The sequence below is a fragment of the Pleurodeles waltl genome, chromosome 9 (assembly GCF_031143425.1).
Source record: "Pleurodeles waltl isolate 20211129_DDA chromosome 9, aPleWal1.hap1.20221129, whole genome shotgun sequence".
NCBI classification, from domain to species: domain Eukaryota; kingdom Metazoa; phylum Chordata; class Amphibia; order Caudata; family Salamandridae; genus Pleurodeles; species Pleurodeles waltl.
Window position 1 is genome coordinate 721,048,951 of NC_090448.1, and position 14,710 is coordinate 721,063,660.

Genomic DNA, 14,710 nt, shown 5'->3' on the forward strand with positions numbered 1-14,710 from the left:
CTGTGCAATTGATCACTGGAAATATGTGGCCATGTGCTGCCTCGTCTGCTGGTCCACCACAGCCACAGGAGAGTTGTGGCTCAGTCATATGACCACAACTGTGGCGTGATATTACATTTGTGGTTCACCTTTGGCTTTCCGTGTCAATAACAAGGTACCCACTTAGTCTGTACATGTGCCTGACTCACGATGGGTTCACCAACAAGTGCCTAGGAAGCAGTATCCAAATTTCCAGGACATGTGATGGGCAACCTTTGGACCATTGACATGAACAAGCGTCTGCCATCTATCCGGTGCATGCTTTGTCATTTGTGGTGTCTACGTTACCCAAAATCTTGGAAGTGCACACAACTGATCTTGCTACATGTATGACTCACACATGTCCTCTCTCATTTCCACACTGACTTGCATCTGAAGTTTGGACACATTGACTTCACATTCATACAAGCATATTTGCAATAATGCATCTTGTGATGCACACACACTGGGTCAACAACTACATTAGTAGCCAATGCACACATATTGAGCCATAGGCATTGAGGTATTGTACTTATGTGCGTCACATTGCTATCCTCTCCTGACGCCAAACATGCCCAATTTGTGCAATACATATATGTAGGCCACACATAGGGCCATCTAGTGCGGCAGCCAAGAGTGAAAATCCTGTTAATGAAGTAGCGGATCATGGTCCCCAGTAGTATGATGTCTCACATGTGCCCATACACCGTCAAGACCAAAGTGGGTGCAATCAGCCTATCTCAGTTGTGTCACAAATGTTACATAACATTAAAATGGTAAAATGACCCAAACCCAGTTAATGCCCTGAAATGACGCTTATGCCTGAAAAATCACGCATAATGTCCTGAAAACACTATTGACTCTTCCACACTGTACGTCAGAAAGTTGGGTAAGTTTTAGACTATTTCCAAATATATGGATGCGGGCTCATTTCTACTCCTGTGCGTCGAAAAAAATGATGCCCAGACTGTATGCAAAATCTTTTTTTTACGCATAACGATAAAAATGGCCAACATTTTAGGCAGAAAGTGATGGAATAGGATATCCTGTTTACAGATTATGTACAGTGGGATGACTTTCACTTTGCAGTCTGTGATTCTTCTAGACTGTGTGGCTGTGTTGAGAGTTTTGTCTGGTTAAATTGTGCTTTTGTCTCCTGTGTGGTCCATTTCTTGTCATTTTGTGAATAAAATATTGTTGTTGTGTCCTGTCTGAGTGTTTACTGTGTACAATTGTGTTGTATTGTATTGTCTTTGTTGTTTTTGGGAGTCTGTTGTGGTTACTGGTAGTCTGGGTCTAGTTGGGCTGTTTTAGTTGTTTAGTTTCAGTTTTTCATATTCTACTTTCCCCTTATTCTCCTTTGTTCCCCTTTATCCCCTATTTTCCTTTTTCTGCTAAGATGTTGGGTAGGCCTCGTCTTGGCAAGATGGGTGAGGAGGAGCTTGGTAGTTTCATATGGCTGGTGTGCCATTTCCTCCCCCTTATGATTGAGGCAGGTGGGTGGGTGATACAGGGGTATCACACTGAGGCACGGAGGCTCCGGTGGGGAAAGGTCTTGCATCACCTGCAACGCATTAATCGGACACCAAGGAATGACCACCAGCAGAAGCACCGCTGGGCTGACCTCATCTCCAGGGAGCAAGATCTGCTGGACCACCTGGGCATTGTGATTGGTGGCCCTGTTGGTGATGGATGGATGATAGCAATGTGGCCCAAACATATGTCTCATGTGTGTCTGGTGAGTGTGTAAGGAAAGCGATCACAGAAATTCTAAAAATCTTAGGGATTATTGTGGCCCTTCGTCATTTCGGATACATGTCAGATCTGGATTTGGAGACATAGTGAACAAGTTCAAGCTGCCCTCATCTAACATCTTAGACTGGTATTTAGTGTTTGTTGTTCCACCTTTCGTTTACAGATGGCTGGCCAAAGGTATGCACATGGGTTCATATCTCTATGGTTGGTGCAACTCATCATAGTTGGGCCACATCAAATGAAGAAACTGTAACAACATGAGGGCTTACAACTGTCCCAGCCCCTCTGTACATTGTACCTGTGTGTCATAAATTTGTCATGGGCACAATGGCTGGTTGACTGGTAATGGACTCCTCAAGGAAAGTGGCTTTGGATGTTTCTCTTGGATACACATGATGAGACGAATACACTCCATTAGTATGTCTGCTCACTAATGAAGGAGCATGTTTGCCACCACATGATAGTTAGGGCCCCTGCATGTGTGCAGATATGTGTCTAAAACTCACAGGAGACCCAGGGTATGTACATGTTAGCCGTGCTATATCGGATGCAGTATCGTCATGTCTGAGTGGCTTTACTTATGTAATCTTACACATAGTATTTGTCTTTGGAATTGTTGGACAGTGCACAGAATTTGTGCACATTTCTCCCTTCCATGCCTTACAGGTGGACCCGCACCCTATACTGCTGGCGAGGTGGCTACATTCGAGAACCCAGACAACTCCAGTAAATTTTTATATGTCTGTTATGTGTTGTGTTTGCTGGTGATGTGTGATGGACTCCTAAATGTTTAACACATAGCAAGGTGTGATGCGCTGGCCAATCATTTGTTTTGTTCCATGAGTGGGTTTTCATTTTATCACCATCTTTGAGTTGGCCAATCCTTATCCTCTTGTCTTATTTAGGGATTCTAGGTCCTGTAGGCCCCGCAATGTGAATGGGGATAAGTCATGTGGACAACACTTGTATCAGCAAGAGTCACACTGGACCTAATCTGTGATTTAGCCAACCTGTCAGACCCACAGTCTCCCAGAATGGGGCTGCTAAATGCTTACCCACAGACTTCTGCTTCCCAATTCACTAATGTACCTATTAAACTGTAGGTTGAACTTCCTAGCAGCATGTAGCTCCACATGTAGTGCTACGAGTATGTGGCACTAGAGCGCAATGGCCTAGGTGTGCATGCAACTCATGGCCAGGGGTGTTCTTGCATCTCTGTGTTTGTTGTAAGTCATGGCTTACTGGAAGTATGTGATGTGGACAAAGGTCTGCATTTCCAGATGTGTGGCGCTGGGATTGGTCAAGGGTTTGCTGTCTCCTATTTGTAGCCACACACATGTCCAGCTTTCCTAAGCTTCCTGGGTGTCCATGTTGTTTGCAATTATTAGTTGTTAGTCCACCCCCCACCCTCAAACACTAGCTTGGGTTTTGTGAATAGTGTACCTAGGACTGATGATACGAGTTTGGTACACAGACATGAAAATCAGTGGATCTTCTGTCTGAACCTAGGATACACACTCATTTTTCCCACATGAATACTATACTAGCAAGTCCATTTACAACTTGCAGTTCATGTGGCCCTAGATTTCCATCCCGTACAATGACATTTGTAGCCCTGGCATTAGCGGAGGATGTGCTGCATGATTGTTGGCTGACAACTGGCAGAACTATGATGCCAAAACATGCCAGTTGTTACCCATCTTGTAGGGTTTGGATGTGATATGTGTGATAGAAGCTTTGTAGGCTGGCCTACCATGTACTTCCTCAGGGACAATCAATGATCTGTATGATGATATGAGCTGGTACAAGTACAGTAGATGTATTGTCTGAGTTACTTCTTGTGCCATTTCACACAATGCCGTTCCTAATGTTAGTTTTTCTATTTGTCTTCACAGCTGCAAATATGACACCCATCCAGGTGCGGGAATTTCAAAGGCGGGCAATGAGGTATCAGCACATACTTCAGGTAGAGTCTGGGTACCGAAGAATGTCCTGCAGATACCGGCACGAACGGGCCTCCTTAGCCTGGAGGGCATTCCCACAAGGCAGTCCTTCTTTGCTCACCACAGCCACCACCAGCACCACCTCCACTACCACCCAGGTGGCACCACCAACAGCTGGGACAGTTGCGGCAACCACCTCAGCAAGTGCTCCAGGTCCTAGCAAAGCACCACCTGCAGAGCATCCCACAGCCATGGACACTACACGGCCACACACTCCCTCAGCTGGCACACAGACAACCCCAGCTGCAGCTATTGACCCTGCTGCTTTTGGAGAGATGCGTGTGGTCAATCAAGCAGACCCTCCGGAGGGCCAACCTATAGACATGTTGACGGACATGATTCCCTCCCCTCCCTCCTCTTTCCTTAATCTTATACTTTGTGGGTTTAGGGGGCTTAGTGTTAGCTTAGTATAGGCTGTTAATTTAGTTAGTGATAGTGGGTTGGGGGTCCTGATTATTTCTACTGTTTATTTTTGAGTGTGTGGGTGGGTGGGTGTATGGCAATGTTGGGGTTCTTGTGTGTTTAAAAAAAAAATAGAAAAATAAAAAATGGCAAAAAAATATATATTTGTTTAGTATAGGATAGTATGTGTTTAGGTTAGTATCTGTTGTCCTCCATGTGTCCCGTCTCATAAGGGGGGTGGGGGGTTGATGTTAAGAACATTTAGTTAAATGTGATAAGTAAGTTTAGCTTAGGTTAGTTAGGGACAGTTGTGGGTAATGAGTAGTTAGGGTAGATTAGGGTAGGTAAGGCTTTTCCCCGAGTTTTCTCTTCTGTTTTTACAGTTTAATAAATATGTAGTAAACCCTTTACAGTATGTGTGACATGCTTGTAGATCAGGGCCTTGGCATGAGTGTACATGATTTCTTTTGTATTACAATTTGTGTCCTATGCTACAAACAAATCTCAAATGAGCTGTAACATTGGCAGCTACCCCAAAGCTACCTTGCAAAGATTAGACCATTCATTGCAACCACCAATCACAGTTACTATGGATCCCAACGTGTTTTTTTCAATAAGTATGTTTTCAATGTCACATACAGTGCTTAGTATTTGGGACACTGTGTTATGTCTGACTGCAGTCTGATGTTCAAGGAAACCCTTATAAGGTGAGTGTTAGTAAGCACTCTTGTAGTATAGTGTTCATGGCTCACATAGATCACTTGTTACATTGTTCAGCATGATTACTTATTTGGATGTAAACTCAGACACCTCCATTCATGCAGTTTGGTGACTGTTCGCTTAGATTTGTGGGCAATGTTATATGTGTTAGTTTTGCTTGGAGGCAACATTTTGCAGGCACTATTTTATGACTTACATATCCCTTGAGGAAGCATTATTCTATCCAACACAGCATTATGGTGTATAGTTTCTCGATTCTTCAGATATTACCCCCAGGAAGGGCAGAGTATGGTAGAATCCAGGCCACTGTGCATAGTTAGCAGACTACATTATTTCAGGACAGTTGTATTGACAAGCTATGTAATTTGACAGGAGGCAAAATTCAGTGGTCTACTGCACGGTTGATGTGTCACATTACACAGAGACAAAGTGGTTGTGTAAGTGCTATTTATTGAAAAGTGCTGTAGTGCTATATGTACCTTGTTCATCATTGTGAGTCCATTATAGTGACATCTTCCATTGTGATCCTACACAAGTGCCTTTGGACAATTTATTGGACATGCTGGGGTGATGTGTCAGACAGTGCAGAGGGACAGGATTTGACAATGAGTTAGTGAGAGACAATCACAGGCAGGCTGACAAGATATGCAGTGGTTTGCAGAACAGTGCTTGTAGGAGGCTGGCCTGGCTTGTAGTGGGTACCAGAGGTACTTACACCTTGTGCCAGGTCCTGTTATCCCTTATTAGTGTAGAAGAAGTGTTTCTAGCAGCTTAGGCTGATAGAAGGTAGCTATGGCAAAGCAGCTTAGGCTGAACTAGGTGACATGTAAAGCTCCTACTATACCACTGGTGTCATATGCACAATATCATAAGAAAACACAATACACAGAATTACTAAAAATAAAGGTACTTTATTTTTATGACAATATGCCAAAAATGTATCAGTGAGTACCCTCAGTATGAGGATAAGTTATATACACAAGATATATGTATACAAACCAAAATTAGGTAAGTAATAGCAAGAAAAGTAATGCAGACAGTGTAGGATTACAATAGATTGCAATAGGAGCACATAGGTATAGGGGCAACACAAACTATATATTCCAAAAGTGGAATGCGAACCACAAATGGACCCCAAACCTATGTGAGCTTGTAGAGTGTCACTGGGACTGTAAGAAAACAGTGAGGATTAGAAAAATAGCCCACCCCAAGACCCTGAAAGGTAGGTGTAAAGTGCACCTACTACCCCCAGAGAGCACAGAAGTCGTGATAGGGGGATTCTGCAGGAAGAACAAACACCAGCAATGCAACAACAGTGGATTTCCAGACCTGAGTACCTGTAAGACAAGGGGACCAAGTCCAATAGTCGCGACAGTGTTGAGCGTGGGCAGGAGCCCAGGAAATGCCAGCTGAGGGTGCAAGGAAGCTGCCACTGGATGGAAGAAGCTTGGAGTTCTGCAAGAAAGAGGAGAGCTACTGACTTCTCCTTTGGAAGACGGATGTCTCACGTCACGATGAAGCTTGCAGAGGTGTTCCCACGCAGAAAGACCGCAAACAAGCCTTGCTAGCTTCAAGGGTTGTGGTAGAGGTTTTTGGGTACTGCTGTGGCCCAGGAGGGACTAGGATATCGCCACTTGGAAGAGGAGACAAAGGGGGCGCCCAGCAACTCAGGGACTCCTCACAGAAGAAGGCAGCACACGCAAAAGTACCTGAACAGGCACTTGGAAGGAAAGTGAACCGGAGTCCACGCGAAGTCACAAAAGGGAGTCCCATGATGCCGGAGGACAACTAAGAAAGTTGTGCACTGCAGGATAGAGTGTCAGGGACCCAATCTTGGCTGTGCATGAAGGAAATCCAGGAAGAGTGCACAGGAGCCAGAGCAGCTGCAAATCACGCGGTACCCAGCAATGCAGTCTAGCGTGAGGAGGCAAGGACTTACCTCCACCAAACGTGGACGGAAGAGTCACTGGACTGAGGGAGTCACTTGGACAGTGTTGCTGAGTTCCAGGGAATACGCTCGTCAGGATGAGAGGGGGCCCAGAGGACCAGTGATGCAGTCTTTTGGTGCCTGCGTTAGCAGGGGGAAGATTCCGTCGATCCACAGGAGATTTCTTCAGAGCTCCTGGTGCAGGGAGAAGGCAGGCTACCCCCAGAGCATGCACCACCTGGAAACAGTTGAGAAAGCCGGCAGGATGAGGCGATACAAGGTTCCTAGTAGTCATCTTGCTACTTTGTTGTGGTTTTGCAGGCATCCTGAGCAGTCAGCGGTCAATCCTTCGGTAGAACGTGAAGAGGGAGATGCAGAGGAACTCTGATGAGCTCTTGCATTCGTTATCTGAATAATTCCCCAAAGCAGAGACCCTAAATAGCCAGAAAAGGAGGCTCGGCTACCAAGGTAGGAGGATTGGCTACCAAGAGAGGTAAGAGCCTATCAGAAGGAGTCTCTGACATCACCTGCTGGCTCTGGCCACTCAGAGCAGTCCAGTGTGTCCCCAGCATCTCTAAATCCAAGATGGCAGAGGTCTGGGACACACTGGAGGAGCTCTGGGCAACTCCCCTGGGAGGGGCAGGTCAGGGGGGTGGTCACTCCCCATTCCTTTGTCCAGTTTCACGCCAGGGCAGGGCTGGGGGATCCCTGAACCGGTGTAGACTGGCTTATAGTTGGGCACCATCTGTGCCCATCAACGCATTTCCAGGGGCTGGGGGAGGCTACTCCTCCCCAGCCCTCACACCTATTTCCAAAGGGAGAGGGTGTTACACCCTCTCTCAGAGGAAGTCCTTTGTTCTGCCTTCCTGGGCCAGGGCTGCCTGGACCCCAGGAGGGCAGAAACCTGTCTGAGAGGTTGGCAGCAGCTCCAGTGGAGACCCCGGAAAGGCAGTTTGGCAGTACCCGGGTACAATGCTAGCGAACCGGGGGATCATGGAATTGTCCCCCCAATGCCAGAATGGCATTGGGGTGACAATTCCATGATCTTAGACATGTTACATGGCCATGTTCGGAGTTACCATTGTGACGCTATACATAGGTAGTGACCTATGTATACTGCACGCGTGTAATGGTGTACCTGCACTCACAAAGTCCAGGGAATTTGCCCTGAACGATGTGGGGGCACCTTGGCTAGTGCCAGGGTGCCCACACAATAAGTAACTTTGCACCCAACCCTCACCAGGTGAAGGTTAGACACATAGGTGACTTATAAGTTACTTAAGTGCAGTGGTAAATGGCTGTGAAATAACGTGGACGTTATTTCACGCAGGCTGCACTGGCAGGCCTGTGTAAGAATTGTCAGAGCTCCCTATGGGTGGCAAAAGAAATGCTGCAGCCCATAGGGATCTCCTGGAACCCCAATACCCTGGGTACCTCAGTACCATATACTAGGGAATTATATGGGTGTACCAGTATGCCAATGTGAATTGGTAAATTTAGTCACTAGCCTGTTAGTGACAAATTTGGAAAGCAGAGAGAGCATAACCACTGAGGTTCTGGTTAGCAGAGCCTCAGTGAGACAGTTAGGCATCACACAGGGAACACATACAGGGCACATACTTATGAGCACTGGGGCCCTGCCTGGCAGGGTCCCAGTGACACATAGACTAAAACAACATATATACAGTGAAATATGGGGGTAACATGCCAGGCAAGATGGTACTTTTCTACACAACCCCGCCAAATGAAGGTCAATAAGACTAGCCATGACCTGATGAGTCTTCATTGTCTAAGTGGAAATATCTGCATTTGAGTGGGTACTCCCAGGTCTATGTTCCACTGTATAGTCCATTCCCTGTAGAGATATGGACCACCTCAACAATTTAGGGTTTTCACCTTTCATTTGCTTTACCAAAGTAGAGTTTCGTGGTCTGTCTGAACACTAAAGTGAGTGCCAAACAGGTATGGCCTCAACTTCTTCAGTGCCCAGACCACAGCAAAGGCATCCCTCTCTATGGCAGACCAACACTTTTCTCTAGGGGTCAACCTTCTGCTGATAAAAGCAACTGGTTGATCCTGGCCCTCAGAATTCAGTTGTGATAAGACTGCCCCTACCCCTAATTCAGATGCATCAATTTGAACAATGAATTTCTTGGAGTAACATGGGCTTTTTAGGACAGGTGCAGAGCACATGGGCTGTTTGATCTCCTCAAAAGCTTTCTGACAGCTAGCTGTCCACAATACCTTTTTAGGCATCTTCTTACTAGTGAGATCATTAAGAGGGGCTGCTATGGAGCCAAAGTTTTTAATGAATCTCCTGTAATACCCAGTGAGGCCTAAGAAGGCTCTCACCTGGGTCTGAGTTGTAGGGGGAGCCCAATCCATGATTGTTTGGATTTTCCCCTGAAGTGGTGCAATCTGTTCTCCACCTACCAGGTGTCCCAGATAAACCACCTTTCCCTGCCCTATCTGGCACTTTGAGGCCTTGATAGTGAGGTCTGCCTTTTGCAGGGCCTCCAAAACTTTCTAAAGGTGGACCAGGTGCTCATCCCAGGTGGAGCTAAAGACAGCTATATCATCTAGATATGCTGCACTAAAAGCCTCCAACCCTTGCAGGACTGTGTTCACCAACCTCTGAAAAGTGGCAGGTACATGTTTCAAACCAAAGGGCATCACTGTAAATTGGTAGTGCCCTCCTATAGTTGAAAATACAGTTTTAGGTTTAGCATCCTCAGCCAATTTGATCTGCCAATACCCTGCAGTCAAATCAAAGGTGCTTAGATACTTGGCAGATGCCAGTGTATCTGTGAGCTCATCTGCCCTGGGTATAGGGTGAGCATCAGTTTTTGTTACCTGATTGAGACCTCTGTAGTCTACACAAAACCTCATCTCCCTTTTTCCATCTTTTGAGTGAGGCTTTGGTACAAGCACCACAGGACTCGCCCATGGGCTTTCAGAACGTTCAACCACTCCTAGATCAAGCATTTTCTGAAACTCTTGTTTTATGCAGTCCCTGACATGGTGAGGCTGCCTATATATTTTACTTTTGACAGGCAAGCTGTCTCCAGTATCAATTGTGTGTTTACACCAGGATGTGGTACCTGGCACAATTGAAAAGAGTTCAGAATTTTTCCAAGGAGATTTAGGCAGTTGTCTTTCTGTTCTGCAGTCAGACAATCTGCCAAAACTACTCCCTCCACTAAAGCATCATTTTCAGTGGTGGAAAAGAGATCAGGGAGAGGGTCACTCTCTTCTTCCTGTCCCTCATCTGTTGCCATGAGCAGGGTGAGATCAGCTCTGTCATAGTAGGGTTTTAGGCGGTTGACATGAATCACCCTAAGGGGACTCCTGGCAGTGCCCATTTCTACCAGATAGGTAACCTCACCCTTCTTTTCAACAATGAGATGGGGTCCACTCCATTTGTCTTGGAGTGCTCTTGGGGCCACAGGCTCCAATACCCACACCTTCTGTCCTGGTTGGTACTGGATCAGAACAGCATCCTGGTCATGCCATTGCTTTTGCAGCTCCTGGCTGGCCTGAAGGTTTTTACTGGCCTTTTTCATGTACTCGGCCATTCTGGATCTTAGGCCAAGTACATAGTCCACTATGTCCTGTTTGGGAGCTTTTAAATGTTGTTCCCAACCCTCCTGCACAAGTGTTAGTGGACCTCTTACAGGGTTTCCAAAGAGGAGTTCAAAGGGGCTGAAGCCCACTCCTTTCTGGGGTACCTCCCTGTAAGAAAAAAGGAGGCAAGGTAACAGGGCATCCCACCTCCTCCTGAGTTTTTCAGGGAGTCCCATTACCATACCTTTGAGAGTTTTATTAAACCTCTCTACCAGTCCATTAGTCTGTGGATGATAAGGAGTGGTGAATTTGTACGTTACACCACATTCCTTCCACATTGCTTTCAAGTATGCAGACATAAAGTTGCTACCCCTGTCTGATACAACCTCTTTAGGGAAACCCACCATGGAAAAGATGCCCAGGAGGGCCTTTGCCACTGCAGGAGCTGTAGTGGTCCTTAGAGGAATTGGTTCAGGATATCTTGTGGCATGGTCCACAACCACCAAGATACACCTATTGCCTGAAGCAGTGGTAGGGTCAAGGGGGCCAACTATGTCAACCCCTACCCTTTCAAAGGGGACCCCAACCACAGGTAGTGGAATAAGGGGAGCCTTTGGTGTGCCACCAGTCTTGCCACTGGCTTGGCAGGTCACACAAGACTTGCAAAAATCTTTAGTGTCCTCTGACATCCTAGGCCAGTGAAGCATGAGGACAAGCCTTTCCCATGTTTTGATCTGGCCCAAATGCCCAGCCAAAGGAATGTCATGTGCAAGAGTTAGGAGGAACTCTCTGTACTGCAGGGGAATGACCAATCTCCTGCCTGCTCCAGGTTTTGGGTCCCTTGCCTCGGTGTACAAGAGGTTGTCCTCCCAGTAAACTCTGTGTGAGTCACTGACATCCCCATTTTGCTGCTTGCCAGCTTGCTGTCTGAGACCCTATAATGTGGGACAGGTTTGCTGTGCCACACTGAGCTCTTCCCTGGCAGGCCCTCCTCCACCCAAAAGCTCAGCAGTGTCTGCTGCCAGCTCATCTGGTGAAGGTTCTGCACAGGGAGAAAATTCTTCTTCCTCAGAAGGAGAATCATCTTTAGAGGGAGGGAAAGTGTGTAGGGATTTACTACTTGCTACCCCTAGCTTTAGGAAGCACTTGGTCCATTGTTCCAGGATCCAAGTCACCCTGTCCTTTTTGCTTTTTGGCCTGAGCCCTTGTCAAAGCAAAAATATGCCCAGGAATGCCCAGCATTGCTGCATGAGCCTCCAACTCGACTTGAGCCCAATCTGATGTCTCTAAATTGTTCCCTAGTAGATAGTCTACAGGTAAATCTGAGGCAACCACAACTTTCTTTGGACCAGTAACCCCCCCCAGTTGAGATTCACAACAGCTATGGGGTGGCTAAGAGTGTTGTTATGAGCGTCTGTCACTTGGTACTGCTGACCAAGTAGGTGTTGTTCAGGGTGCACCAGTTTCTCTATTACCATGGTAACACTGGCACCTGTGTCCCTGTAGGCCTGAACCTCAACACCATTTATTAGGAGAAGTTGCTTATACTTATCCATATTAAGGGGACAAGCAACCACGGTGGCCAAATCAATGGCACCTTCAGAGACTAACACAGCCTCTGTGGTCTCCCTAACAAGACCAACCCCAACTACATTACCAATAGTGAGCCCAGCTACTCCCTTGGATTGGCTATTTGTAGGTTTGCTCCCACCACCACTGCTATTACTAGGGGCACTAGAATGTGCAGCAGGGGTTGTGGTAGTGGGAGGTTTGGTGTTTTTCTTTGGACAACTGGCATCAGTTGTCCAATGGCCTTTGACTTTATACAAATAACACCAAGGCTTTTTAGGTTGATTATTGGAAGAGGATTTGGACCCACCACCCCCACCAGAGGATTTTTGTGGGCCTGATGAAGACTCAGTTTTACTTTTGTCCCCACCCTTGTCAGAAGACTTACCATCTTTTTTCTTGCCATCCTTGTCACCCCCTGTATGAACTTTTCTGTTCACTCTTGTTCTGACCCATTTGCCTGCCTTCTTTCCCAATTCTTTGGGAGAGGTCAGATCTGAGTCCACTAGATATTGGTGTAACAAGTCAGACACATAGTTATTCAAATATGCTCTCTCAGAACAAGATTATACAGGCTTTCATAGTCAGATACTTTACTGCCATGTAACCACCCCTCCAAGGCCTTCACTGAACAGCCTACAAAGTCTGCCCAGTCTTGTGAGGACTCTTTTCTGGTGTCTCTGAACTTAATCCTGTATGTTCAGTGGTTAAGCCAAATCCATCCAAGAGTGCATCCTTCAAAACTGCAAAATTGTTAGCATCACTTTCTCTAACAGTAAGGAGCCAATCCCTACCATTTCCGGTGAAAGATAGCCGCAATATAGCAGCCCACTGCCTTTGAGGGACCCCCTGTACCATACAGGCCCTCTCAAGTGCAGCAAACCACTTGTTGATGTCACCCCCCTCCTTGTAAGGGGGGACTATCTTGTGCAGATTCCTGGAGTCATGCTCTCTAACAGGAGTACTATCAGGAATACTGCTGCTGCCACCATGGGGTCCAAACCCCAATCTCTGTCTCTCCTTCTCCAGGTCTAGGGATTCCCTATCTACGGCCAGCTGTTGCTGTTTAAGCTTCAGTCTGGTCTCTTCAAACCTCAACTTTTTTAGTTCCCTTTATAGCAAGTTATCCTCAGGGTGGGTGGGTTGGGAATGCTTGGACACAGAAGATAAATTGGAAACAACAGAGGGGGATCTGTCCCTAACTGACTGAACCCTAGCAACTTGGCCTCTAGGAATAAAGACATCCCTACTGTGATGGGAACCTCCATTACTACCAACATTACTGGGTGTCCTGTTAGAGGGCAGATCCTGATCAGAACCCTCCCTATCTCCCTCAAGGAGATCACCTAAGTCAGATTGGGAACCTTCTATTAACCTCTCATTTGATGTGCCTGCTTGCGACTCATCATTTACAATAAGCATGTTAAATAGAAATTATTTGGTAGGGTTCTTTCCTATCACTAAACCTCTTTCTAAGCAGAGACTCCTTAGGCTCTTGTAACTCAAATTGTCATAAGTAGTATTGACCATTTTAAGAGTAGAGTCTTCTACAGACATGGTAGTAAAAGGTTTAGAAATAGTGAGAAGGAAGAAAAAGTTTCAGAACTTTTTAAAGAACAAAGAAAAACTTTTTCTAACTTTTAGAAAACTTTTAGAAGTTTTAGAATACTTTTCAGCACTTTGTAAAACGTTTAAGAGGAGAAAAGCAACACTTTTTGGTTAGGTGTACACACACTGAACTGTTTTGTATATTATTCTCTTATGAAAAGTACACAAGGACAAAGTGGTAAGTAGTTACAAGTACTTATCCCACTGCTGTACAACCAATGTAGGAGGCTGGCCTGGCTTGTAGTGGGTACCAGAGGTACTTACACCTTGTGCCAGGTCCAGTTATCCCTTATTAGTGTAGAAGAGGCGTATCTAGCAGCTTAGGCTGATAGAACGTAGCTATGGCAAAGCAGCTTAGGCTGAACTAGGAGACATGTAAAGCTCCTACTATACCACTGGTCTCATATGCACAATATCATAAGAAAACACAATACACAGAATTACTAAAAATAAAGGTACTTTATTTTTATGACAATATGCCAAAAGTATATCAGTGAGTACCCTCAGTATGAGGATAAGTTATATACACAAGATATATGTACACAAACCAAAATTAGGTAAGTAATAGCAAGACAAGTAATGCAAACAGTGGAGGATTACAATAGATTGCAATAGGAGCACATAGGTATAGGGGCAACACAAACCATATACTCCAAAAGTGGAATGCGAACCACGAATGGACCCCAAACCTATGTGAGTTGTAGAGGGTCGCTGGGACTGTAAGAAAACAGTGAGGGTTAGAAAAATAGCCCACCCCAAGACCCTGAAAGGTAGGTGTAAAGTGCACCTACTACCCCCAGAGAGCACAGAAGTCGTGATAGGGGGATTCTGCAGGAAGAACAAACAACATCAATGCAACAACAGTGGATTTCCGGTCCTGAGTACCTGTAAGACAAGGGGATCAAGTCCAATAGTCGCGACAGTGTCGAGCGTGAGCAGGAGCCCAGGAAATGCCAGCTGAGGGTGCAAGAAAGCTGCCACTGGATGGAAGAAGCTTGGAGTTCTGCAAGAAAGAAGAGAGCTACGGACTTCTCCTTTGGAAGAAGGATGTCCCACGTCGCGATGAAGCTTGCAGATGTGTTTCCACGCAGAAACACCACAAACAAGCCTTGCTAGCTGCAAGGGTCACGGTAGAGGTTTTTGG